This window comes from Mus musculus, chromosome 2 (assembly GCF_000001635.26).
Source record: "Mus musculus strain C57BL/6J chromosome 2, GRCm38.p6 C57BL/6J".
Lineage (NCBI taxonomy): Eukaryota > Metazoa > Chordata > Mammalia > Rodentia > Muridae > Mus > Mus musculus.
The window spans coordinates 127,919,413-127,944,738 of record NC_000068.7 but is presented as its reverse complement, the minus strand read 5'-3'; the positions used below and the strand labels follow the sequence as shown (position 1 = coordinate 127,944,738).

The 25,326-nt window shown below is 43.9% G+C and overlaps 1 protein-coding gene across 3 annotated transcripts in view; it reads right to left on the bottom strand.

Annotated features, from left to right (window-relative positions):
* The window catches only part of Acoxl (acyl-Coenzyme A oxidase-like), a 287,456-nt gene that overhangs the window by 181,514 nt on the left and 80,616 nt on the right, over positions 1-25,326 (bottom strand). The window lies entirely within an intron of this gene.

Below are 25,326 nucleotides of genomic sequence, written 5' to 3'. Positions count from 1 at the left end.
TGAAACATAAATCAATAAATAGGAGACAACATTAAAAAAAACAGAAAAAATAATGGTTAAAGGTATGCAAAGGCTCAAAGCAGTGTGAGGCCCATGAGCATATCCCCCTGCATGGGCACCAAGGAAGTGACAGGTGACAGGAAGTAAAAGATTAGGGTGGGGAGATGCCCCATGAGCATCTGCTCCTGTCGCCAAGCCTGACCATTGCCGCTCCAGCCCCAGGACTGTACAGAGGAAGAAGAGAATTAACTCCTCCCAGTTGGCCTCTGACTCTACATCACCCTAACATGAGCCCCAAGGTGCATGTGGGCACACACACATGCACATGTACACACATACATACTGAATAAATATAATAAAAACTATCTTCAAAGTTTTTTTTAAACCTAATGGCTAAATATTTACCAGATCTTTTGAAAAACCATCACCACATTTGAGTGGAAGTGGTGAAAAGAAAGCCACAGTATGTAAGGGAATACCAACAAATTACCAAGCCAGTTATCGTTAGAAACAATGGAGGCCCAACACAGCTCAACACAGCTGTTGGGAGGAAGGCATGGATCAAACATCAATATTACAGCCCACAGAGCTGTCTCTCAGAAATTAAGATGAAACACTGGTTTTCACAGATGAACAAAACAGAATAGCTACTCAAAACTAACAGCATAAGAACTATGAACTGGGGCTGGAGATGGCTCAGAGGTTAAGAACACTGACTGCTCTTCCAGAGGTCCTGAGTTCAAATCCCAGCAACCACATGGTGGCTTACAACCATCTGTAATGGGATCTGATGCCCTCTTCTGGAGTGCCAGAATGACGACAGCAACAGAATGCTCATATACATAATAAAATAAATCTTAAAAAAAAAAAAAAAAGAACTATGAACTGAAGTTCCTTGAGTTGAAACAGAAGAGGAACATACCCAAGGAGATGTGTCTTGTCAGTACACAAGGACAAGATAATGGTATGCTTCTTTTTACAATATTTTAAATGGATTTTTGTTTTATGTGTTAAGTGTTTGGTCTGCGGGTACTTATGGGCGCTCTATGCATGTATGTATGTTCATGCCTTGTGCCTAAAGAAGATAGGAGAAGGTGTCAAATCTCCTAAAATTGGAATTACAGATAGTTATGAGCTCTATGTCAGTGCTAGGTATCCAACCTGGGTCCTCTGTAAAGACGACATGTGTCATTAATTTTTGAGCCATCTCTCCAGCCCTGTGCTTCCTCTTTTAACTGATGGAAAAATCAGTCAAATAGTCATATGAGAATAATTATATAATGGATGCTATAACATATACAAATGTAATATATTTCACAATAACTGTGCCAAAAAATAAACTCGGAAGAAAGCATTTTAGAATAAAGAAATCCACCAGCTTGTAATGCTGACCCACAGAACAAATCGGAAAAAAAACAAACCAAAACAGGTATTCTGACTGGGAAGGGTGTTGGACTCCCACCAAAGGCTCAAGGAGCACTGCAGAAAAGGGGGAAGATCGCAAGAAACCAGGATCAGGGAGTTTTCTGTGAGATATTCTCCTAGTAATGCCAGAAGCTACACCCAAGTCTCACCAACTTTTTAAAATTTAATTTAAGTCTCACATAAATATGAGGTGAACAAGGACAACGACATTAGACATGCTAACATGAAGGGGAACAAGGCCTCAACCCAACACAAAAACTACAGGTAACTACGCAATGCTGAGAGTGGGAGAAACCAATCAGTTAAATCTATTATCCAATAACTGAATGGTCAGCCCTGAAAACATACACACAGTGACATCATACAGGCTGAACAGGTTGCACTTGTGTGTTTAGGAATATAAGTGAATTATACATATATGAATGCAACAACAATTAAAGAAAAAAAGAGGCCATAGACTTGAAAAAGAGCAGGGAGGACTATACGGGAGATTTTGGTAGGAGAAAAGAGAAAGGGAAGATGATGTAATTATATTATAATCTCAAAAAATAAAAGTAATAAAAAAGAAGGGTATTGTAACAAACCATATAAATGCAGGTTTGTTATTCTCTTTCACAGAAGTTGTGAAAATTATATAAAGCAATAGTATGCTGTGTATTACTATGTGTAACTTCTGTAGATGTGGCATATGCAAAATAGTATAACAGAAAAGAGAAATGGTGGGGAGGAAATCAGAATCAGAATATATTATATGAAAAATCTATTCAATCTACCAATAAAAGAAAACATTCCTAAAGGAGAGGTGGGCAAAGAACTATATAAAAATTAATTAGCTCCTAACGCCAGACTTCCTGTGAGTGCTACACCCAGGCAGGGCCAGCTCTTCCACCTGCCAGAGGCAGTGAGGAGTGAGGCAGGGAGAGGGGCAAGGGGAAGCTGGCCTCAGGACCATGAGAGTGGGAGAGCTGGCCCCACCCGGCTACAGCACTCACAGCACAGCACTCACAGCACAGCAGGCTTTGGTGGCCTGGGTGCAGGTGAGCTGGCTCTGAGGTCATGAAAGTAGGAGAGCTGGCCCTGTCCTTTACAGGCTGTGGCATTGGGTAGCTAGCTGGGGCAGTGCTGGAGAGCTGGTCTTGGGGGTAAAAATGCAGGAGAACTGGCAGGCTGACCAACTCAGCTGCCACCCAGGCCCAGATCCAGAGCTTTGGTTTGGCCTACCTCAACATCTACCGCATCTATGAACTGATGAGTACATGAAGGAGTTAATCCTATAGATCCAAAGCTGCAGGATCTCCATGACACAGAGCAGCAACAGGTTATCAGAGAGGTATCCCAGTGAGGATCCAGTACTGACAGTATTGCATAAGCCAGAGGCCTTAAACCAGACAGTGTTCATTACAATGAATATTTGCAAGAAAAGACATGTGGACAGAAGGGTGTACTGTGTGACACTGTGACACACTGCATCTTTCAAGATGAGTTTTTTTTGTTTATTTTTTATTTTGTTTTTGTTTGTTTTTATTTTGTGGGAGGAGGGCAGATACAAAGGGAGGGGGAGATGAGTGGGATTGGGGTGCATGATGTGAAATTCATAAAGGACCAATGAGAAGTTTTTTGTTAATTAATAAAAAGATAGACAGAGAGATGGCTCCGTGGGTTAGCGCACTTGCCTCTAAACCTGATGATCAGAGTTTTATCTTTGGAACTACATGGCAGAAGGAAAGAACTAACTCCCACAAGTTATCCTCTGACCTCCTCGTGTGCCCCTCAGGATGCATGCCTGTGCACATACACACAATAAGGAAAGTGCAGTTTTAAATTATTTAAAGGCATAAATACTATACTAGAAAATATTTACTTAATACAAAAGAAAACAAAAAGAACTAGAAGAATAAAGAATACATGAGCTAAGACTGGTATGGGAGTGTGCACCCTCATCTGCAACATTAGGAAGGCAGAGGCAGGAGGAGCTCGAAGGATTGTTAGCCATCCATAAAAAAGCAAGGATCATCATACTGGATTTAAAAGGAAGGTTGGACTACAAGCTTGATAAGAGAGACACTGTTTCTATTCAAAGCAACACACTGGCAGCAAAAATGGTAGAAATGTAGCAAGTAGCAGCTCTGGGGGCTGGAGTGGGTCTGTCCTAGTACCAGACAACACAGAGAAGACCATTCGGGTATTTAGAACATTGTCTTTATTTGCCTATGATGCAGTCTTACTGATAGAAAATCCTGAGGAACCCATTGAAAGTCAATTAGAAGAAACAAATACTCAGCAAAGTTACATGCTATGATATCTCCACACAGAAATCCATGTACCCCTAGGTGTGTTCTGCGGACAATTTAGAAATCAAGTTAAGAAAATATTTTTATCCATAATGTCCTCAGCCAGGATAAAATACATAAAAATAAATTTAATGGACTAGAAGATGGTAATACACACATGGATATGCAAACGTTCATGTTTTCAGTCTCTTGGGGATACATGAGGAATTGTTTGTGAACAGCTGCCCCGAGAGGCCTCTGATGGCAAACCAACACCAGTTTCAGTGAGCGAATAAAAACAAAAGTAGTTAGAACAGGAGAAAGCGACCAGCGTCCTTCCCCAAGGGCCCGGCTCTTCCGGGGACCCATCCTAAAGCAGCAAGAGAGGGGATGGAGCCTGAAGCTCCCTAAGAGAGAAGAGTCTCAGAAAGCCTGCACCCTAATCAATGCAGAGAATTTACAGGGTGGGATGGAAGAGGAGAGTGGGGGGGGGGGGGGGAGGAAGGCAGGGAAGGAGGGAGGAGGAAGCGGGGAGAGGGAGGGAGAGGAAGAGGAAGAGGGAGAGACAGAGAGAGAGAGAGACAGAGAGAGAGAAAGACATGGTAGCTAGCAGAAGTGGGACAGAGTCCAAAGGAAAAACAAATCAGAGAGTCTAAAAGCAGAACCATTGTTGGACACATCAGATCTGCAATCCAACCACAAGAATCCAGGGGTCTGCATAACATACAGGGGATAGAAATTCCTCTTTTTCTAGCATTTCACCCGAGCAGCTGCTAGAAGCCAGTTTGAATTGGCCCCAGCTCAGTAGGTAGTTAGGCCACTCTAGAGGTAAGATTCTTCCATATACAGCCCTCTCTGGGACTTGGGGAAGAAGAGGATTCCTGGAGTGCATATTACCACTAGCTAGAAAGGAAAACCTTTCCAAAAAAGATTTATTTATTTATTTATGTTTGTGAGTATACTGTAGCTGTACAGATAGTTGTGAGCCTTCATGTGGTTGTTGGGAATTCAATTTTAGGACCTCTGCTTGCTCCAGCCCAAAGATTTACTTATTATTATACATAGGTACACTGTAGCTGACTTCAGACGCACCAGAAGAGGGTGTCAGATCTCATTACGGATGGTTGTGAGCCACCATGTGGTTGCTGGGATTTGAACTCAGGACCTTTGGAAGAGCAGTCAGTGCTCTTACCTGCTGAGCCATCTTGCCAGACCCCGAAAGGGAAACCTTTGAATTAGGATTGTGCCGTATGCCACAAAGTTGCAGCCTGGTCTGAGCCACAGGCTGGAGCAAGACTTCCTAGTTCCCCAGAAGAGGGATGAGTGACAACTGCTTAAAGGCATTTGAGCACATGCCCGTGGGGAGCTTGCCAAAAGCCCTTTTCAGTGCCTGGAGATTGAGAGACCCTGTTATAGTCCCCACAACCTACTCCTGCAAACTACCTCCTTTAGTTATGGAGTAAACAGAACACAAAAATCAACACAGGAAGCTTAATACCACAAGGACTCTGCTCTTTTCAGAGCACATCAGCTCAAATGGCCAGGGAAGGAAAGGCAAGATGGCATAGAGACATTGCACCTGCACCTGCACCTGCACCTGCACCTGCACCTGCACCTGTACCAGGCTAGTGCTGGTACAGATGCACCTGTGTTAAGGCATGAACCCACATAACCACAGTCTGCACCTGCACACAAGGAGTAACTGCATAGAGGCACCTCCACCTGGGCACACGTGAGTGACTGCTTACTATCTGCAACTGGACACACATGTGTGACAACATGGAGACACTACACTGGGCACACATGCAAGCGATCTCATAGAGAAGGTCTGCCCTGAACACACACAAGTGGCCACAGACATAGGCTCCACCTGTATTCAGGCCACATACAGCATGGGGCCTGCCTTCAGCTGAGCAGGTGCATGGACACAGACAGAGAGGTACCACTTTCGTTTCATACAGTGCTCTGTCCTGCTCTCTCCAAACATGTAGGCCTGGACTGGCATCTCCCAGGCTTGGCTTCCCAAGGGCTGGGGTTGTTTGAGTTGTCTGATCCCAATTCTTCACGTATCTCTCCTGTCATCAAGACTTTAGCTGGCACTACCTGGTGTCCTCCCTTCTTTTTTTACACTCCTTCAAGTTACCTCATCTTTTTCTATTTTCTTTCTGTTGCTCTCATGTTAACTGTTGGTCTCACATGGTTCTGTTTCCATATTAACTTTAATATCTACTAACTTAGCAAACGACCACGCTGGTCTTTGCTCCTTTAGACCAACAAAACAACTGGAGTCAAGGGGACTATGGTTTTTAATTGACTGTGGCTGTGCTTTTAAGGTAGACCTATCTATCAGTTATGGTTGCTTCTGAAGTTAGTATTTTACTCTTGGAGTGGTGCTGGAGATCAGAACTTGTGTACCAAGAATGTGAAATTAAGGTTTAACCATGGAGATGCACTTCCCAAGTGGGGGAGGAACAAAACCTCAACCCTATTGTGACCTTGCCCCACTTGAACATTGAAACATTTGATTTGAAAAGAAAATAAATAATTAAAACACACACACACACACACACAAGCAATGACATCATCACAGATGTCCAAGGCCCAAGAAAAAAGATACAAAATCAACTGAAATCAGAAACTTTCCTGTGGGGAAAAAAAAGTCAGGCAAGCAGCTCATTCACAATAAAAGGCATTCAAAGAAAACATAGTCATGAACGAAAAAGAATAATGCTGGAGGTACCAAACCCTGTCTGGTAAAACACCTGTCTCCAAACTGTACTAGAGTCTTAGTTATAAACCAGCACGCTACACATGCATGAGTCAGTAGAATGGACTGGACTAGAATAGAATAGTCATGACCAGCCTCGCAATATGCTCATGTAACTTTGACAAAGAAGCCAAAAATGTGCATCAGAAAAACGAAAACCTCAAGCAAACAGCTCTGAGTCAGCTCGCCATCAGCATGAAGAGGATAAAACCACGCCCTTCTCTCATCCCGCGCACATGAACTCAACATGGGTCAAAGATCTCAGATTCTGAAACTGTCAGAGACTACCATGGAGAAAATTCTTCAAGGACTGGAGAGTTTGCTCAGCTGTTGAAAGCATCGGAACTCAGTTCCCAGCACCCACATGGTGGATTAAACTGTCTGTGACTCTAGTTCCAAAGGCTCTAGTGCCCTCCTCTGGCCATCCCAGGCATGGTACACATGTGGGTATAGATATACATCTGAAGCCAAAATACTCATACACATGAATATTTTTAATTAATTTTTGAAAATAATACAAGTACTACTACAGCTCAGGACAAAAGACCGAGAATTGACAAGAAATACACACTAGCTTTAAAAGCTACTGCATGAAAACGGAGACAGTCATCAGACCTAAGACACTGCTTACACAATGGAGAAAAACTGCCAGCTATACATCTGACATGAGATTAATATCTAGACTATATAAGGGACTCAGAAAATTAAATATGAAAAAAGCAGACAACCAAATAACTGTGTGGGTTAGGGAAATAAAAGACAATTCTCACAAAGTTAAACACAAATGGTAAACCACGAAAATACGTTCAGTACCCTTAACTGTTAAGGAAATGCAAATTAAAACTACACTAAGATTTCATCCCATCTTAGAATGACTGACACTGAGAAAATGAACAACTAGGGTTGGAGAGATGGCTGAGAGCACCTGCTGCTCCTGCAGAGATCCCACATTCTGTCCCCAACAACCACAGCAGGCAGGTCATAGCCACCAGTAGCTCCAGTTCCAGGGGGTCCGATGCCCTCTTCTGGCCTCCACCAGTACAGCATGTGATACACATACAGATAAGCAGGCAGGTGCACACACACACACACACACACACACACACACATTTTAAAGAAGAGATTGAACAACAATAAACACTGGCAAGGATTCAGAGAAAGGGGAACACTTGTACACTGCTGGTAAGAACGTCATTATGGATGTAAGTATCATGACTTCTTAAAACAGTACAACTGGAACTATCAGATGACACTACTCCTGGTGTACAGCAAACGTGCCCTGGCTCGTCATACCACAGAGGCTCACTAATCTGTATTTACTGCCCCACTTATTCACATTAACTCAGTAGGTATCCATCAGCAGATGAGGCAACACAGAAAGTATGGTGCATGCCTACAATGTAGTTTTACTCAGCCATGAAGAATGGAAGTGTCACTTTCTAGAAGATGAATACAAGTAAAAAATATCATATTGATTAGAATATGCCAGATGTAGGCAGGTATCACATCTGTCCTCTCACATATGGATCCCAGGGGTGGGGGTGGGGGTGTGAAAGCCCAAAGAAAAGCGGGGCAAACCATGAGAAAGTGGGTGAGAGGAAAGGCCTTTGTGTGAGGAAACTGTCTTTATAAAACCTGTCAGTATTTACAATGAGCATATATTAAAGAGAGAAAGAAAAGAAACACGTGTTCTTAAAAACTGATGACTAATTTATTATGAAATATTCAGTAGCACTTTAAAGTCGTCAGAAAACCCGGAATTTAATGATAAACTTTATAGATGTGTTAATTTTTTCACTAAAAATTCAGCGAAAAGCAAAAAACAGAAGCACACAAAAAAAAAACCTGTTCAAAATAAAGAGCTCAAGTTAAAATCTGTTTGCAGTAATAACCCCCCAAATGAAGCAATTGCTGGTTTTTCTTATAGTGAATGGCACTGGGGATGTGGCTTATAAGTTTACAATGACATTTAGATTAAGAGGGAAGGTCTGTCTTTCAGCACAAGTGGGAACATAAGCTTAGGGTCAAACCTTTAGTAGCCTGGCCCTAGAAAGGAGAAAAGCATGCAGAAGAGGAACCCAACGCCTGGAATTGCTATCAGACCATTCTATCTGTTGCAGCAGTAAGAGTTTTCCTTAAATAATCCTGGGGTGGGGCAGGGAGAACCTAAGCAAATAAAAAAGGACAAACAAACAAACAAAATGAATGTGGAAAGGGAACAAACAATCAAAAGCCAGAAGCCTTATCTGTCTCTATAGATGCACACAACACAACAAAGAAACACAGAAATACAAAAGAATAAGGCATTGTAACACATGCAGGAACACACAACTCTTCTATACTGGAAGCCAAACAGTCAAACGAATGCAATGCCAGAGAGAGTTCAGTGCTCCATTTCCAATGAGACTGCTGACCAGATCCAGGTCTCAAATGAGCAACCAAATAAGTAAGAAAATCGGGACCAGACAAGAACGCTAACGCAGTGGGAGGAAAAACCAGCAGTATTAGGACACACTCACAACCTAAAAGGAAGGACGGTCTGAAAGAGCACTGACAGAACGAGTCAGTTGGTCAAATGGAAACACATCAGGGAAGCATCCTTAATAGACAAGACCAAATGGAATAACAAACAGCAGACATGGAGGACTGACTCAGGCTCATTTATTCTCTTGTGTTTTTGTATATATTACTGCTTCAGTTCTGTGATTCGAAGCTAATATCCACAAATGACAGAAAACATGTAAAAGGTATCTTGTGTCTATTTTTCAAACTCCATGAAAAGCTCCTAAAGTTCACCTGGAGCAGAAGAGAGCTAGAAGAGCCAACCAATATTGAAAGAAAGAAAAAATGATTTTGAAAACTCACATTTCCCAATCCAGAAACTTGTTACACAGTTCCAGTGATCAAGAGGAAGTATGCTGTAATTGACATAAATCAGCTAAAGAGATATGAGATTCCAAAAGTAGTCACTCTTCTTTAAAAGACATCAATATTTGTGTGTCTGTGTATGTACATCTGAGTGCAGTGCCCTTGAAGGCCAGAAGAGGATGCTGGATCCCCTGGAGCTGATGGCACGGGCGTTTGTGAGCTGTCTGACATGGGTGCTTGGAACTGAACTCAAGTCTTCTCTGCAAGAGCAGCAAACAGCCTCAGTCACCGAGTCATCTCTGCAGCCCCACCAAAAGCCACCAACGCCACCAAAAGCCAATCTTTACACTTAGGACTACTGAGTATTCAAAAATGGTACCAAAACAAACAAATACTGAAAGACTAAAAGCAATAAAGTTCCTGGGGCAGATGCACTTATGCTGTGGTGTGTTTTCCTTACACTGTCTTCTAGCAGGCTCCAGGTCTTACATTAAAGGTTTGTCCATTTGGAACTGGTTTTTGTCCAGAGTGAGGGATACAGATCTCGTTTCATCCATCCTCATGTGCAGATTCAGTTTCCCCAGAACCATTCTTTAGTTCCCGGTGAATATCCACATGCAAAAGAATGAAAGCTGGTACTTTCCCCACACCATATACAAAAGTCAACTTAAAATGGATCATTTGCCTAAACCTAGGAGCTAAAATATCTCACAGGAGAAAGCAGACAAAAGATGCAGGGTCTTGGGAGGATGCAGCAGCTTCTTAGATATGGCACCAAAAGAAAAAAGTGGACTCACGAAAATTAATAATTCTATGTTTCAGAGCACATAGTTCTGTGAGCACTGTGAAAGGATTCCAACAGCTCACTAACTAGAGAATCAGTATCTCAGGAGGCTCAGACTGAGCCACTTGTTTAAGGAGTAGCTCAAAATGTGAACACAGTTACAGTACAACCTAGCAACTTAGTTACAAGGAAGATCAAATGCACATCTTCATGAAAACTTGTACATTTTTGTTGCTAGGAACATATTGACCAGAGCTATAAAGTAGCAGCAACCCAACACCCATCAACTAGTGAACGGATCGATCAATAAGATGCGGTATATCTATGCACAGGAATATTATTTGGACATGAAAAGGAAGATAGGTGCAGTCCATACATGCTACACCATGTCTGGAGAGCAGTGTGGCAGATGAACACCACCAGTACAAAAGACCTGGTAATGCGATTTTATCAAAATGAGAAGAACAAAACAGGCAAATCTATAAAGACAGAAAGATTAATTTTTGCCTAAGTTAAGGAAGGATGGTTAGTAGAGATGACTATGGGTCATTAGTCATTAGAAGAATTGACAAAAGTTGTTACACAACTTGTTGAGGATACCAACAACCACTCTATGTGCTAAACAGGCAATTTCATGTATGTGCATTATATCTCAATAAAACCGCTTTTAAAAAGCCAATTGAGGCAGTGAATTTTACTCTTAACTTTTCCCCACAGTCAGAAGAGCCCCGCTGCTACCACTAGCACTGGCTGCATCTCATCCTGGATGTGCAGACATCCATGAGGCAATGTGTGCAGCCGGCTGGTAAATGCATGGAATGCTGGAAGATTCTATAGAGTGCAATGCAAAACAGCAATTAAAATGTCCCCAGATGTTCACTCTGATGACAAAATAGAAGCCTTCTGAAATAGAGGACAAAGCCCACTGCAGTGCACTCCATGCAGAAGGCACTCTAAATTTAGCTGGAGCATTAAGTTCATTTGCTGAAGGAAAGCTATGGGGCTGGCATCTTCGGTTCCCATGGCAATTCTCTCCAATAGACAGGTTTGCTCCTGTAACTATGAATTTCTTTTCACTTGTACATTATTCATGCGTTTTAAATGGCACCTTCTGTCATGGTTTTCCCCCAGATACTAAAAACTTCCTCCAAGTTCCATTACAATCTGAATATGTAATTTCTTCCCCATAAGCAAACTGCAAAAGGAACTTAAGTTCAAATGAGATCATTGCTCTCCTGTCCTGCTCCTATAGCCAAGACTTGAGATAGTCACCAAGCCAGATACTGGGGTAGAAGAAGGAGGTAAGGCTCTCATACACACTAGAGTCCATGCGAACAACTTCTGTCCCTACTATCAAGACAGACACAGCCAAGTACATTGGGGGACTTTTACCGGAGCCCTGTGAGGATCTTGGCCCCAGGACTCTGCGGTACACTGACATTTTCCTGGATATCATGAAAGGAGAGGAAGGGAGAGTTTGGTTCTTATCAGGATGCTATGTGTAAGTAAATTTTGGATAAAGAAAGGAAGTGAAGATTTATGGAACATGAGTCCTGACCTCCTGTGTTACCACTCTGCTAAGTGCATTCATGGGAGTTACAGAAATTAATCCACAAAAAGAATCCTTTGACAAACATATGAGTGTTTCAGCTATTTTTCTGCTGCTGAGATAAGACACCATGACCAAGGCAACTTATAAAAGAAAGTAGTTAATTTAGGGCTCACAGTTGCAGAGAGTTAGTCCATGGCCATTGTGGTGGGATCATGGCTGCAGGTAGAGCTGTCGCTGAGAGCTTACATCTTGATCCACAAGCACAAGGCAGAGAGAGAGAGAGAGAGAGAGAGAGAGAGAGAGAGAGAGAGAGAGAGAGAGAGAGAGAGAGAGAGAGAGAGAGCTAACTGGGAATGGCTTTTTAAACCTTAAAGTCTATCTCCAGTGATACAGTTCCTCCAACAAGGACCCAATCCTTCTTAAACAGTTTTCCAACTAGGGACCAAACATTCAAACATATGAGCCCATGGAGGGTCATTTAAACCACCAGAATTAGTAAAGTTAAATTTTTAGAAGAAACTAAATAGCTGTACAGCTAATCATTTGCCTAACTGGGCATGCTGGCTCATGCATTGGTCTCAGTTTTTGGAGACTGAGGCAGATGGACATCGTGAATTCTAAGTCTGCCTTGGCTCTAAAATGAGAGTCTCAAACAAAGGAAACAACAATTACACACACACACACACACACACACACACACACACACACACACCACTTGTTTCAGGTGCTGGAACTTGACCCGAAACACATCTCATCCATCCCTAAATCCCTATACTGTGATGGTTTTGTGGTGACGTGGGATGCCCACCCCTGCCCATGCCCAGCAATGGGGGTTCAGGGTGGGTGAGCTTTTCTGAAAATGAAATAAATGCTGATCACGTTATAGACCTTAAAGCCCAGGTATTGAAAGAGAGAAAACAGATGCATGTAATCATTAAAAGTACATTAAATACTTATCAGCAAGCAACATGTTTTGGGAATTGCTTAAGATATTTACTTATTCAAATTATTCAAATATTTGCCTCTCTAAATGAATGTTGGGAATTGTGTGTGACTGAGGAGGGGTGAACAGGGGCCCTGTTGTCAGCATGGTCTCTGCTGTGAGAGGATAAACAAAACTTAGACACTATATAAAAAGGAAAAGCTGGACGCCCTACCAAACCAGAAAGCCTTCTGAATTTAAAAAATGAAGTCTCTGGGGTGGACAGGAGAAACAGCCTCTGCTAAATGGGTAGTGTTTGGTGGCTTTGTGTCACGGGCCTGCCCTGGGAGGTGAACACAAGTCTGGGTCCAGAACTGGGGTGCTGGCTGCTATTTATGGAAACATGAAACCCGATGGATGAATGCAGATGGACTAAAGGCCAGAGCCCTGCCAAGTGCAGCATGGACAGGTCCTGTTCACACTGTGTTAAAGGAAGCCAATGTTCACCTTCACAATAGGGTGGTCTGAAAATTCAGATGACACTTGAAATTAAACCGTTTCCCTTTCTTATCTAAGTTCACCCACCCAGGATCATCTCAGTAGACTTCTCTGGCCTCCAGTGTTTTATCAGAACAACTTTTAGCATCAACTGTAGTATAGGTGATAACCTTCCAAAAAGAGAGGAGGTCTTGATCACATCTCTGTAGTGGCCCAAGTGGTGTATAAGTCTATAGGAAGACGAAATTCTGTGTGTTTATGAGAAGTGCCAACCTTGAAGTTTCCTTACGACACCAACTATAAATAAGGACATAATTTATAGATCATTCTATGAACAATCTAGAAAGCAAACACATAGACTCCAACAGAAGCCTGGCATGACACTAGCAACCCCAGAGATTTCTAGTCAGGGATCTGCTGAGAAGTCAAGGGTAGCTTGTATAAGATGAAGAGAACACCAGCTACCTACAGGACCTGGGCTCTGGTCATGGGCGTGGAGGCTCAGAAAGAAGTTCCCTACACAGCCAGCCCCAGCCTCTGTGTGTTTGATGTCATATTTGAGTGAGGGCAAGGACAGAAAGGGTCATATTCACCATGCTTGGCCATGACAAGGAAGAAGTAGCCCTCTGCAAAGAGCACCAAACCCACTTAGTCTTCCTGTCCCTCATCCTCCTGTCTTGTCCACTAGGTACTCGCTGCATTCTGTGATGGAGGAAACAGTTGGCACCATATATGGTGGTTTCTGATGTCAAATAGAAAACAGGGGGTCTGAGACCTCTGGGTTATATGAAGCTTGTGGGGACCAGGAGTGACTGTGTCAGAAGCAGGTAGGTTCTGACATTCAGTGTCCTTCTCATGCTGAATGGCCCCATTGCAGATCTGGGGGGGGGGGGTGGATGGAGTTAGAGAGAGAGGGAAGGAGGGAGGGAGGAACAGGGGGGAAAGAGGAAAGAGGGAGGGGGAGAAGGAGAGATCTCAAGCGCACAAGCCCCCCTCTCACAAAGCCTGTGGTGATGCCTTTTATGCCTGAGCCATCTGTCATCACAATATTCACAAGAGCTCCCCGAGTCTCATGCACTGACATTTCTGTGGGGGTCACGCAGAGTGGTTCAGATGCCCTGGCAGAAAGACAATGCACAGCAAGGTGAAGAGAAGTGAGAAAATCCTGCTGCATAAACACCATGGATGAATGGCTCAGAGAGAGAGAGAGATGTGCTCAGATCCACTACCTGGAAATCCTTCTGAGCTGCCCAGACATTACGTAGTGACAGTAAGGTGCAAATGCTGGATTAGTGACATCAGAGAGATGAGAAGGGAGCTCCTGCTGTCTTCACAAAGAAGGCATTTAACCGTGTTTTGAAATTCCTATCAACTATTCAGTGTGAACTGAAAAGTTTACCATTTACTAATATAGCCAAGGTTAGATTTCTGAGAGTCTCTGTTCCAGGTCAAGAAACAAAATGTAGGTGAGGGGGGGAAATGGGAGTTTTGAACAAGTACAGTCATGAAAACAGCCAGAGGGAATCTCCCCTTTTGTTCCTTCCAGAATTCAGCTAACCACACTGGCACCTTAAACTTCTGCCGCAAAGGGCAAGGACACACCATCTCCCATTAGTGTGGGGGTTTTTTGTGGAGTTCATTTTTAAGTCACTCTTGCCAAACCACATCAGTCAAGGTATATTTTTCTTACTTTTGCCAGAGAGGGAGTTTCTTGGACACCTTTTCTACCATGGTCCATTACAGGGCATAAGAGCGTACTGATGCCCTTCTCTACACAGCCATCGAGGAAACTAGGGACAGTGAGCCAGGGCTGAGTCAAGGTGAGGCTCAGAGCTGTCACTCTGAAAAGGTCCAGGTGACTAAGGTAATACAAAGATGTCTTGGCTTCTGAATGCAGGTGAGGTTGCCAGGGACCTTTCTCCAGACCTATCTATGCAGCATGGCTGTTCAGATGTAACTGCACACGTGAACATGTGAATATGCATACACACGCGCACACATACACACACAGAGAGAGAATCAGAGAATCAGAGAATGAAGTGTGAGACTGATACTATTGTAACAGAGAAACATCCCCTAATCCCAGTGACAACTCATGTCACACACTCAGGAAAAATAAGGAAGACATCCTTTAATAACAAAGCATATGTCCAGTTTTGTCTAGTGCTCCAAAAGAAACAAGCCTCCATAAAAATTGCTCTAGGTCTAGGGTTATAACATTGTAGTCATGCCCTTTGGTATGGGGTAGGGCCTAACGGTCAGCTGTGGGACAGGGGTGTTTCTTTGCAGTATGGGAATTGGTCTACTTGGTGGCAATGAAGAGCCAAACATGAGCTGAAACATTTCCCCAGCAATCTAAACTTTATGTTAAAGGTACACATCTTCCATAGTTTTTAAACAAGTCTGGTCAGTATGTTACTGATCCTTGGGTACTCCTTTAGCAACATTTCATTTTGGGTGCCTTACTATTTCCTAACCAAGGTTAGCCGACCATTTATTTATAGCATTAGCTTGGCCTGTTGTTTCCACTTCCTCCTAGATCCCTGCAAGGAAACAAATGGGGAATAAAAGAAAGATGATGGGAGGGGCCAGTGGGAGGGGACTGCAGCTGAGTATGGGGTAGCATCTGTGTGGCTGGGGAGAGGGAGGAACCAACTTCCTAAGGATCCATCACTGCCTTCTCTCCTGCCTGTTGGTGAAAGCCTGGGGTACCTCGGGAGGCGTAGCAGGTCTTCACCGGTCAGACACCTTAGAAGCCATTCCTAGATGTCACATAAGCCTGATGAACCCCTTAACCTTGGGCTCCCCTGGAATGCCAAGTCCAAATAAGACCTCCTCCCTTCCACCCCAGCATTCTGATTGCACAGCACCCTACAAGAAGATCCCGGGAGCTGGGAAGGGCATCGGTTTGCATGACCAGGGGAGCTCTAGCAGGCAACAGTAGCTGTGCCCCTGCCGGCTCCCTGGGGGCCAGGTGGGTTTTCCTCTTCTCCTTCCTCCTGGTGTGATCCAGGCCCAGTAAGTCTCCCTTTCATTGTGTCCTGACAAATAGATGGTGTGTGTTTTCTTTTCGCATTCTTTTTAATGGCCTGGACTATCCTCCAGTGCCCCAGCTGTGCATGTCAAACAAAATGTATTGGGGTCAGGCGGATTCTCACACCACACTGAACTGCACACCGTGCAAACAAAAAGCACTCATTTCACTACATTGTACATGCTCGAGAACGCTATACTAAGGGACTGGTGTAATTACTGCACTAGCCACTGGACTGGGCACAGGCTACAGCAATCTCTCTCTCTCTCTCTCTCTCTCTCTCTGTCTCTCTCTCTCTCAATTTTCAAATATAGTTATACAAAGTGTCCCTGTATCTAAACGTCCTATGCAAATACAAACATCTTACAAAGCGCACACAGATAAAATCAGCCCAGGTTGATGTACCCTGAGCAGGGAGCTCTGTGCCGTGTGACCTTTAGAGACAAGACAGAGCACATGTAGAGAAATGGAGATTTTTTTTTTATGTTATAAACAAAGGTGCAACCCCACAGAGAGTGTGTGTGAACTCTCTTCAAAGAAGGGCACACTTTAAACCTGGAGGAAAATAAGAAGGCAAGCTTCCTGTTTCAGGAAGAGGAAGAGGAAGCTTTCAAACGTGTAACAAGGCAGGTGGCCTCAGGAAACTGAGAAAAGGGTGCGTGGAAATATACTCTGATTGCCGCTGTGGCATTTTAAAGAAACAACATTTGTGTTTTGTTCCATAACTAAGTGAAAATCAGCCGAAGCTTTGGGGAAAGTCCGCTTGTTTGAAGCAAGGCCACCGCGGCTTGCTGCCTCTGGCTTTTGCTCTGCAGGCAACCAGCTCATTCTGCAGCCTGCTGGAGCAAAGACCCACACAGCTGAGGACAGATGTGGCTACAATGCCTCGGGAAACCGCCACAGGCTCACACACCTGCAGGTGACATCACCGCTCTATCTTACCCCAGAAATCTATTAGCATGCAGAAACAGGTGTCAGCAAACCCAACCCCACTCTTAGAAAGCATTCGGCCTCCCCAGCCAGAGAGTGGAAACTGTAAACCTGAGGCTGAACTCGCACTTGCCTGCAGAACGGAGCACCACCCCCACCCCTTACCCCCAATCCACAACTCAAACTTCCTAGGACAGCTGCTTCCCCATGTACAAAAGACTCCAGATGCAGCCACAACAACAGCAGGGAGAACTCCTTCCTCTGGATATTGTTTTTTCCTCTGAGAAATGTTGTCTCTGGTTTCATTTTGTTTTATTCTTGTTTCCCTGCGCTGTAGCCCAGGCTGGCCTCTAATTCGAGGTCTTTCCCTATGATTTCCCAGAAGTGGGTCACTACATCTGGTTAGAATCTTGTCTTTTCTCTAGCAAAAAATAGTTAATGCCTGTTAGTCCTTCCCAACCTCTAGCTCTCGAAGCAGCCTTTTCCCTTGAATCCAGGCCCAAGTATAAGGGAGGGCTTCCGCACATTTAGATCATTAAATATCCATGTGTGTCTGAGATGTTTGAAATAGTCCAGCAGACAAAGGGGTGACTAGTGAAGACTTAACCCTGGTAAGAGTCTGAGAACTGCAGGAACCGGGGAAGAAAGTGGAACTCGGCTGTCACTTTCTTTCGTGTTTGAGATTGTCTTTAACAAAAATATTTTTTAAATGTGTAGTAATATTTCCAGTTATTCGGCCTCACCCCTCCTCCCTTCCTCCTTTGTAACAGAGCCCTCTTTTTTGTTTTTTTAATCCGCTCTGCTCTGCTCTGTTCTGTGGATCTGCTGTGCTTCACTAATCCAGCCATAGGCATCCAAGTCCTCACCGGTGACAGCCCTAGAAATGACCACATGGCTTTCTCTGATGATCTGAAATGAGAGCAAGTCTCCTGAAGGGTTTCTGGAAAAGGTTTCCATCTACTAAAAAGAAAGAAACGTAGAGGAAGGCATGGGTCCTCCTCAGCTGCTAAATCCCATTACATATGCATGTGACAGCAAGGACCCCAGCGGCCATGTTGTGACCACAAAGGAGTCAGTCAAGACAAAACTGACAGCTCGGGGGCTGCAGAGAAGAAAGATCAAAGCTACCCTGGTCCTTGAGGATGTCATTGAGCCACAAAATAACCACGCCGAAACTGCTCCACTTCAGGGATCATTAAGTGAGAAAACAGTACAGTTACTGTTTACAGCGTGGAGCCAGGGGTTCTCTTGACTCGCAGTTAAGTTCATAATGCCTGACATAAAGCAGTTGGGGGAGAAATGGAAGAAACAATGAAAGAAGACTCTGAATTCCATCAGCATCATGAGTCTGGGCAAAGCCATAGCCGTTGTGATCGTGCATGAGAGCTAGATTTCCATTGCATGTCTCCTCATGGGTCTTACGGTAGTCTCTCTTTCTCTCTCTCTCTCTCTCTCTCTCTCTCTCTCTCTCTCTCTCTCTGAAGCTCCATCCCTGCATTTTCTCATATGAAGTAGCTCTGATTTTTCTGAGAACATTTTCTCGAATGGCTCTCATATCCACTACTATCCCAAGGTACATAGGGATTCCTAGCATCATCGGAAGACGATGACCTTCATTAAGCGCCCACGTGGTCTTGGACAGGTTCTTTAGCCTCTGAGAATAGATTCCCTTGCTGCCAAGACAGAATTGATTTTTACCCCTTAGGGCTGTGGTAGTTACAGGGACAGGATTTAAGCAACTGCTGGTTACTTAAGAGCCAGATCCTGAAGCTGTGGGTCATGTGACTGAAGGTGAAGCTTGCAAAAATATGGTGGCAGTGAAATGTTCCTTCAGACGCAACCAAACAGCAACTCAGAGTCACACAATGAATGCATAGGTGGTGTTCCTGGTAGCACCCATCTGAGCGACACTGTGGAACACAGCCGTGGTTCTAAACACCCCACGCAAACTCAAGGAATGCCAAAACACCTGAAACATCTCCTCTCCGATTTAAGACCATTGTGTGCTATTCAATGCAGTGGGTTTTTTTGTTTTTGTTTTTTAACTGTACACACAATTCTTTTCCTCTTGCAGAAACATGATGGCTTGATTACAGAAAACAAAAATCTTTTAAAACCTGTTCTCCTACCATCATTCCTCCCTATGTAAGTACCAAATTAGTAAATCTTTAGATTATTTTGAGTTGAAACTTGACTTTTAAAACTGCTGTTTGAGCTGCTGACTTGAGTTTTATTTTGAAAATAAGATGCGTTTTTGTTTGGAATTAGGATGGGATTTGCAATTGTTACAATGATACAGATAGGGAGGCCTGCTGCTTGTATTTTTTGTCAACTCGAGACAAGCTAGGATATCCTGGGAAGAGGGAACTTTAATTCAGATTGACCGTGGGCAAACATGTAGAGCATTTTCTTGATTAATGATTGATATGGGAGAGCCCTGATCACTGTGGGCAATACCAGCCCTGGGCAGGTGGTCCTAGATTATACAAGGGAGCAGGATGAGAGCAAGCCAGTAAGCAGCACTCCTCCGTGGCCCTGACTCCCCTCTGTGGTAGAATGTGACCTGTGAGTTATAAGATGAAATAAATCTTCTTTCCTGAATTGCTTTTGGTCACAGTCTTTATCACAGCTATAGAAAGCAAAGCAGGTCAAGGGAGAAGCACCTGTTCCCTGCCAGGGCATGGGATGCTCAGGAACCAAGCCTTCTGAAACCATGAGCAAGAGAATCCGTCCTCCTCTTAAGTAGTTTATGCCAAGGGTTCTGTCACCCAGGGCAGGAGGAAGGCTGCTGCAGTCTGCTCTGTATCACCACCACACAACCACAGGTGGGTTCACAGTGATCCACCATGTTGAAGAAATAACCATTCTAGCCCACTCACTGGTATAATTAATTAAAAGTTAACTTAACCTTTATATTTAAATAATACAAATTCAACAATAAAATATTGCATTGACCATTGGAGAATATTTTACTAATCCAAAAGCCAACACAGCTCATGAGCCACTGAATGACAGACCTGACTTGATCTGTGTTAACTGAGCACAGGATACTTTCCAGTCCTAAAGATGGAGGGAGAATGTTCACTGTGCTGGCCTCTTGGGCCTCTCTGTCTAGAGTGGGTTTCCACTTGGGCTCTGTTCATGTTTTGTGTCAGACAATTCAACAGTCTGTTCCAGAGCTGTATATTATAGAATGTTAACTACACCCCTAGCCTCTATCCATTAAGTGTGTGAAGTAACCTCTCTGACCTTGGATTAGCCAAAAAAAAAAAAAAAAAAAAAAAAATCAACAAACATCCCCTGGGGTCAAAATCATTCTGGTTTAAAGGAAATCATCTAGCAGAAGCATCAACAAATAATCACGCTACAGCTGGAGAGGCGCTCAGTCAGTAAACGCTTGCTATGCAACCGTGAGGGCCTGAGTTGGGATCTACAGCATCCATGTTAAAAGCCAGGCAGCAGGAGGACCTCGGGCCTTGCTCACCAGTTATTCTTGCCACATGAGTGAGTTATAGGTTCAGTGAGAGACCTAGTCTCAAAAAAAAATAAGGGCTGGTGAGATGGCTCAGTGGGTAAGAGCACCCGACTGCTCTTCCGAAGGTCCAGAGTTCAAATCCCAGCAACCACATGGTGGCTCACAACCATCCGTAACGAGACTTAGCGCCCTCTTCTGGAGTGACTGAAGACAGCTACAGTGTACTTAGATATAATAAATAAATAAATCTTAAAAAAAAAATAAGATAAAAGACAATTAACATCAACCTCTATATGCACATAAACTTATGTAAGCATGCACCTGTATACATGTGTACACACAAAAATACATACACACACATACATGAACACATATAGCACACATGATGATAGATAGGTAGATAGATAGATAGCCACACCATCTGTCACTAAGAGGCGAAGCATACTGACCCAGTTTATGTCAACCATCATGCAAATGTGGAGAAAGACACATTTGATCCTTAGGCAGAACCTGTGGATGCTGGCATGGAGTACACAGGTGGGGCTCCTCCCCCCTCCCCATCATCCAGCCCCACTGTGGACTCTAAAAAGGATAGAGATGAGCTTGAATATCAGAGGCAGGTGCTGGCATAAGCAGGTGTACCACTGTAGGAAAATGCAGGGAGTTTAAATTTCTACAGCAGCTTCTCTGCATGACATTTGAGGCTATCAACCTCAACAGGAAGCAAAGGCTAAGATAAGATACCTCAGGAAAGACAAGAAAGAGCAGCCTCAGCACCGCTCCTTCACACTGGGTCTAGAGCTGACGGTTTTAGTACTCCCCCTTCTAAGAGGTTCCCAGCATCCCCACAGGCCAACCTTCATGTAATCTGAAGATGATTTTCAGTTTCAGGATCTTAAGGAACATGAGAGACCAAAGTATGACTCATACGGGGAAAAAGAAAAAGAAAAGGCATGAGGGTGACTAGGAGGTAGAATTTGCTGCGGCAGAGCCTTCAAATTGTGATGTCAGTCTAACCCTGCAATAGAATCTGAGAAAGCCCTTTAAGAGAAAATCTAGAAACAGAACTAGGCTTGCAGGTAAGGCCACGATATACCAGATGACTAGCCAGTCCCCACTACCCACAGCCTGGCTAGAATATGAACAGTCTTGCTAAACTGCCTCTTCCATCAACTGCAGGCTCTGTCATTCCATCCTGGGCCAAAACAAAGCAGCAGCAGGTTTTTCCCGGAGTTGGCTCTGGAAGAACTGCCATAATATTGCCCCGCTTGGTAAAGTACTGAGCATGCTCAGTGTAGTATCAAGGATGCTGTTAGGCTTTACCCAGGCTCCTTTCTCTGCCCTCCACCAAGTGCCCCATGTTCTGCCCTCTGCCCAGCACTCAATGACAGTCAACCAAGTGGAAACCGGAATAACACCTGCCACTTTCACCGGAGCAGAACACGGAGCTGCTTTCTCACTGGTGAGAGTTGCAAACAGCTGCACCCCATTCCTCGGTCTCCAGGGAGAGGTCAGCCACGGGTGAGTTTTCCAGACGGATAGGATGAGCTGAGCCTCCTGGAATGTGACCTCAGGCACCTGCACCGAAGGAAAGTTACGCCAAGCCCAGCACACTGGCCCAGCGCTCCCGAGGGCTCAGGAGACCCCAAGACTCTTGCCTGGCAGCAGTCTTATGGGTGAGGGATAAGGTCAAATCCAATTACCTCAAGCTGAACTGCCCCCGTGAGGAGGCCCCCCGCTCAAGCTCTGTTCCATCTGGAATGTCCACAGCTGACAAAAGACCTGGCTGCACCTGTGTTTATGTGGCAAGTCACAGAAAGTCGAGAGGGCTGCGCTAAGTGCAACTGCACACCCATTTGACCACTTGAAAGCGGTAAAAATGAGCCAAAACATGAACTCCAGGTCTTACCCCGGCACGGAAAACACACCACAGCTCCAAATGAAGGACCCCCTGGGCCCACACACGGCAGCCTTGGAAGACAGACCCGGAAACGCCACCTTCTAGAAAGAGCCCCAGCAAACCTTGTTGCAAAGGCTTCCCTACCACAGCTCTCTCTAACTCACGTCAGTCTGCTAACCACAATCTCATTACAGTAAAACGCCTTTAAGACAAAGAGTGGTCATCAGGATTTAAAACACCTCTCCCTCCACCCCCAAACTCCTCAGCTCTGTTTCTAGTCAAGACTTCCCGGGACACCGCTGAGGTGTAGCTGGACTTCCTCAGGTCTTACAACTGGAGTCACATGGTACGTGAACCCTACGCCTGCATCTTTTCACTCATGCCAGTGCCTTCTGGTTCTAAGTATTTCGTTACATGGCTGTGTTCGCCTTCATCCATCTCCCTGGGTGTTGGGGACTGTTTTCAGTTTGAGGCTGTTATACATAGAAAGGCTGTAAACAACAGCACCCAAGCCTGGTTTCATCTCTCTTGTATAAATATCCAGAAGTAGAATCACTAAATTGGTAAGGATATAACATTACCAGAAGCTATCAAAATCCTTTCCCAAGTGGCTTCACTGTGTCGCCTTCTCCCTGTAAGGGGAGTATCCACATCTCATCGGCTGGTTAGTGTGGGGTTGGAGGATATTGAGTCTTTTAAGTGATTCTAGTGTGCACTCTGTATATTTTCATCTCCTTAATAATTGATGGTGTCAAACATCTCTTCACTGTACAGATATCTGTTCATAGGTTAAGCTGGGCTCCTTTATTTTCTTGTCAAGGGGGCCATATAGTTTTCTATATACTCTTGATGCAAGTCTCTTATCAGATGTACACTGGAAAAATATTTTTCTCCCAGTTTGTGGACCATCTTTTCATCTTTTGGCCCTGCGTTTCCAGCAGCACTCGTATTTAATTAATGAAATCTACTTCCCCTACCTTTTCCTATATGTCTTTTATATCTGAAGAAAGCTATGGCTTGCACGGGGTCACAAAGATTTTTCTCTTCATTCTTTTCTGGGTGTATAGCTTTAGGTTTTACATTTAGGGACGATATGTGGTAAAGAAAGACACACTGAGCTGACTACTGCAGCATTACAGTCAGTCTCGAATAAGCTCTCGATGTTTGTTTTTTAAGATTGCTGGTATAACAGGTTAATGTTGGTTGTCCAGTAGATTGGGTTAAGAAGGAGATCAATAAAGCATATGTCTTCTGGGACAGTCTGTGGCAATTTTCAGAAGGAATTAACCTAGGGTAAGACAGTCCTCAAATGTAGAGGCCATCACATAGGCAAGAAACCCAAATGAGAACAAAGGGGAAGAGAGAGAGCCTGTGTATACAGACATTCTCCCTCACCCTGAGCTGCTCTAAGTTGTAGAACTTGGCTCCACCATGCCCCTTGGCCAAAATGAACTGAAACTATGAGCCAAAATAAATCTATACTTCCTTTTTATTGTTTCTGTCAGACATTTGGCCACAGTGTCAAAAGTCTGATTAATATTGTAAATTCAAGATCTTTTGTCTTTACAAAAGAGTTTGGTAATTGACTTGTCAATTTCTACATAAAAGATAATTAGGATTTTAATTTGAGTTATGTTGACTCTTGATCAACTTGATTTGAGCACTGTGATGATTAAGCTTAGCTGTCAACTTGATGAGATCTAGAATCACCTAGGAGACTCATCCCTGGGCATTTCTGTGAGGGCATTTCTAGAGGCTACCCTGGTGGAAGTAGGCTTACCCTTAAGGCGGGCAGCATCTTCCAACAGGTATCCAAGACACAGGATTACAAGGAAGGTTAGTGAGCATGTGTGTCTGTGTGTGTACACATGTGCGCATGTGTGTGCATGCACTGGCAATCTTCCTCCTCTTCCAAAATGACAGAGCATGTCTATCACCATTCCTTTGACTACTCTGACATCAGACTCCAAGAAGTCTATTCATGTCATACTCCAGCAAAGTACTGGTTATGTACTGCATATGTGAAGGAAAACAAAAAACAAAAAACACTTGAATAAAGCTGAGTTCTAAAGTAATGGGCTAGTTTGTCAGGCAGAGGAAATTTCAAGGCAGCACAGGGTTTAGATGTGGCATAGCTACTACTCGCTGTTATTAGTCACATTCACAGTGAAAAAGAGCAGAAAATGTAAAAATGTGCAGTTTGGTGGCGAAAGGCACATGAACAAATGACCTTGTGAAGAGGTAGGTGAGTGTAGAACAAGCAGCTGAGATTGTTAAGGGCTTAGCACCATTAAAGAGAAACAAACCTACTTGGCACTGTGTCAGTAGGAAAGGTGATCTGAGGACAAGAGCCCAACCATCAAAGGTTTCAGTTTGTATCCATGTAGATTCATTTCAAAAGGAGAGAGCTTAAGCTAAGGAGGCCATTGAAAGGGTTCTTGGCAAACAACAACCTAGAGAAGTGTTTTTCAAGAGTCAGCTATCAAGATGTACAGAGGGCACTGCAGAAGAATATGCCCTTGGAAGGACTGAGGGGGCAGGTCCTGTCATGGATGCAGGTGGTACATCCAACATAGGTGACTAGGGTTTGGGACTGGATAAAACTGGGGAAAAGAAAAGGCTATCTGGATGTCGGTATTCTCCTTTCTCTGCCGAATACCCCAGCCCCCACGCCTCCCTTCCCCATCATTCCTTCCTGTAATTATTGCACCCTCAAACAGTGAGCCAAAATAAATCTTTTAGTTGCATCATTTAAGTATTTTAGCATAGTGATAAGAAATATAATTGTCATAGTCTTTTGAAAATAAGGGAAAGATCACTTTTTCAGAGAGTGATTATAAAGCAAAATCCAAGTTTTCTCAGACCGAACAACACAGCACAGCAAGCAGTCCATGGTCTTAG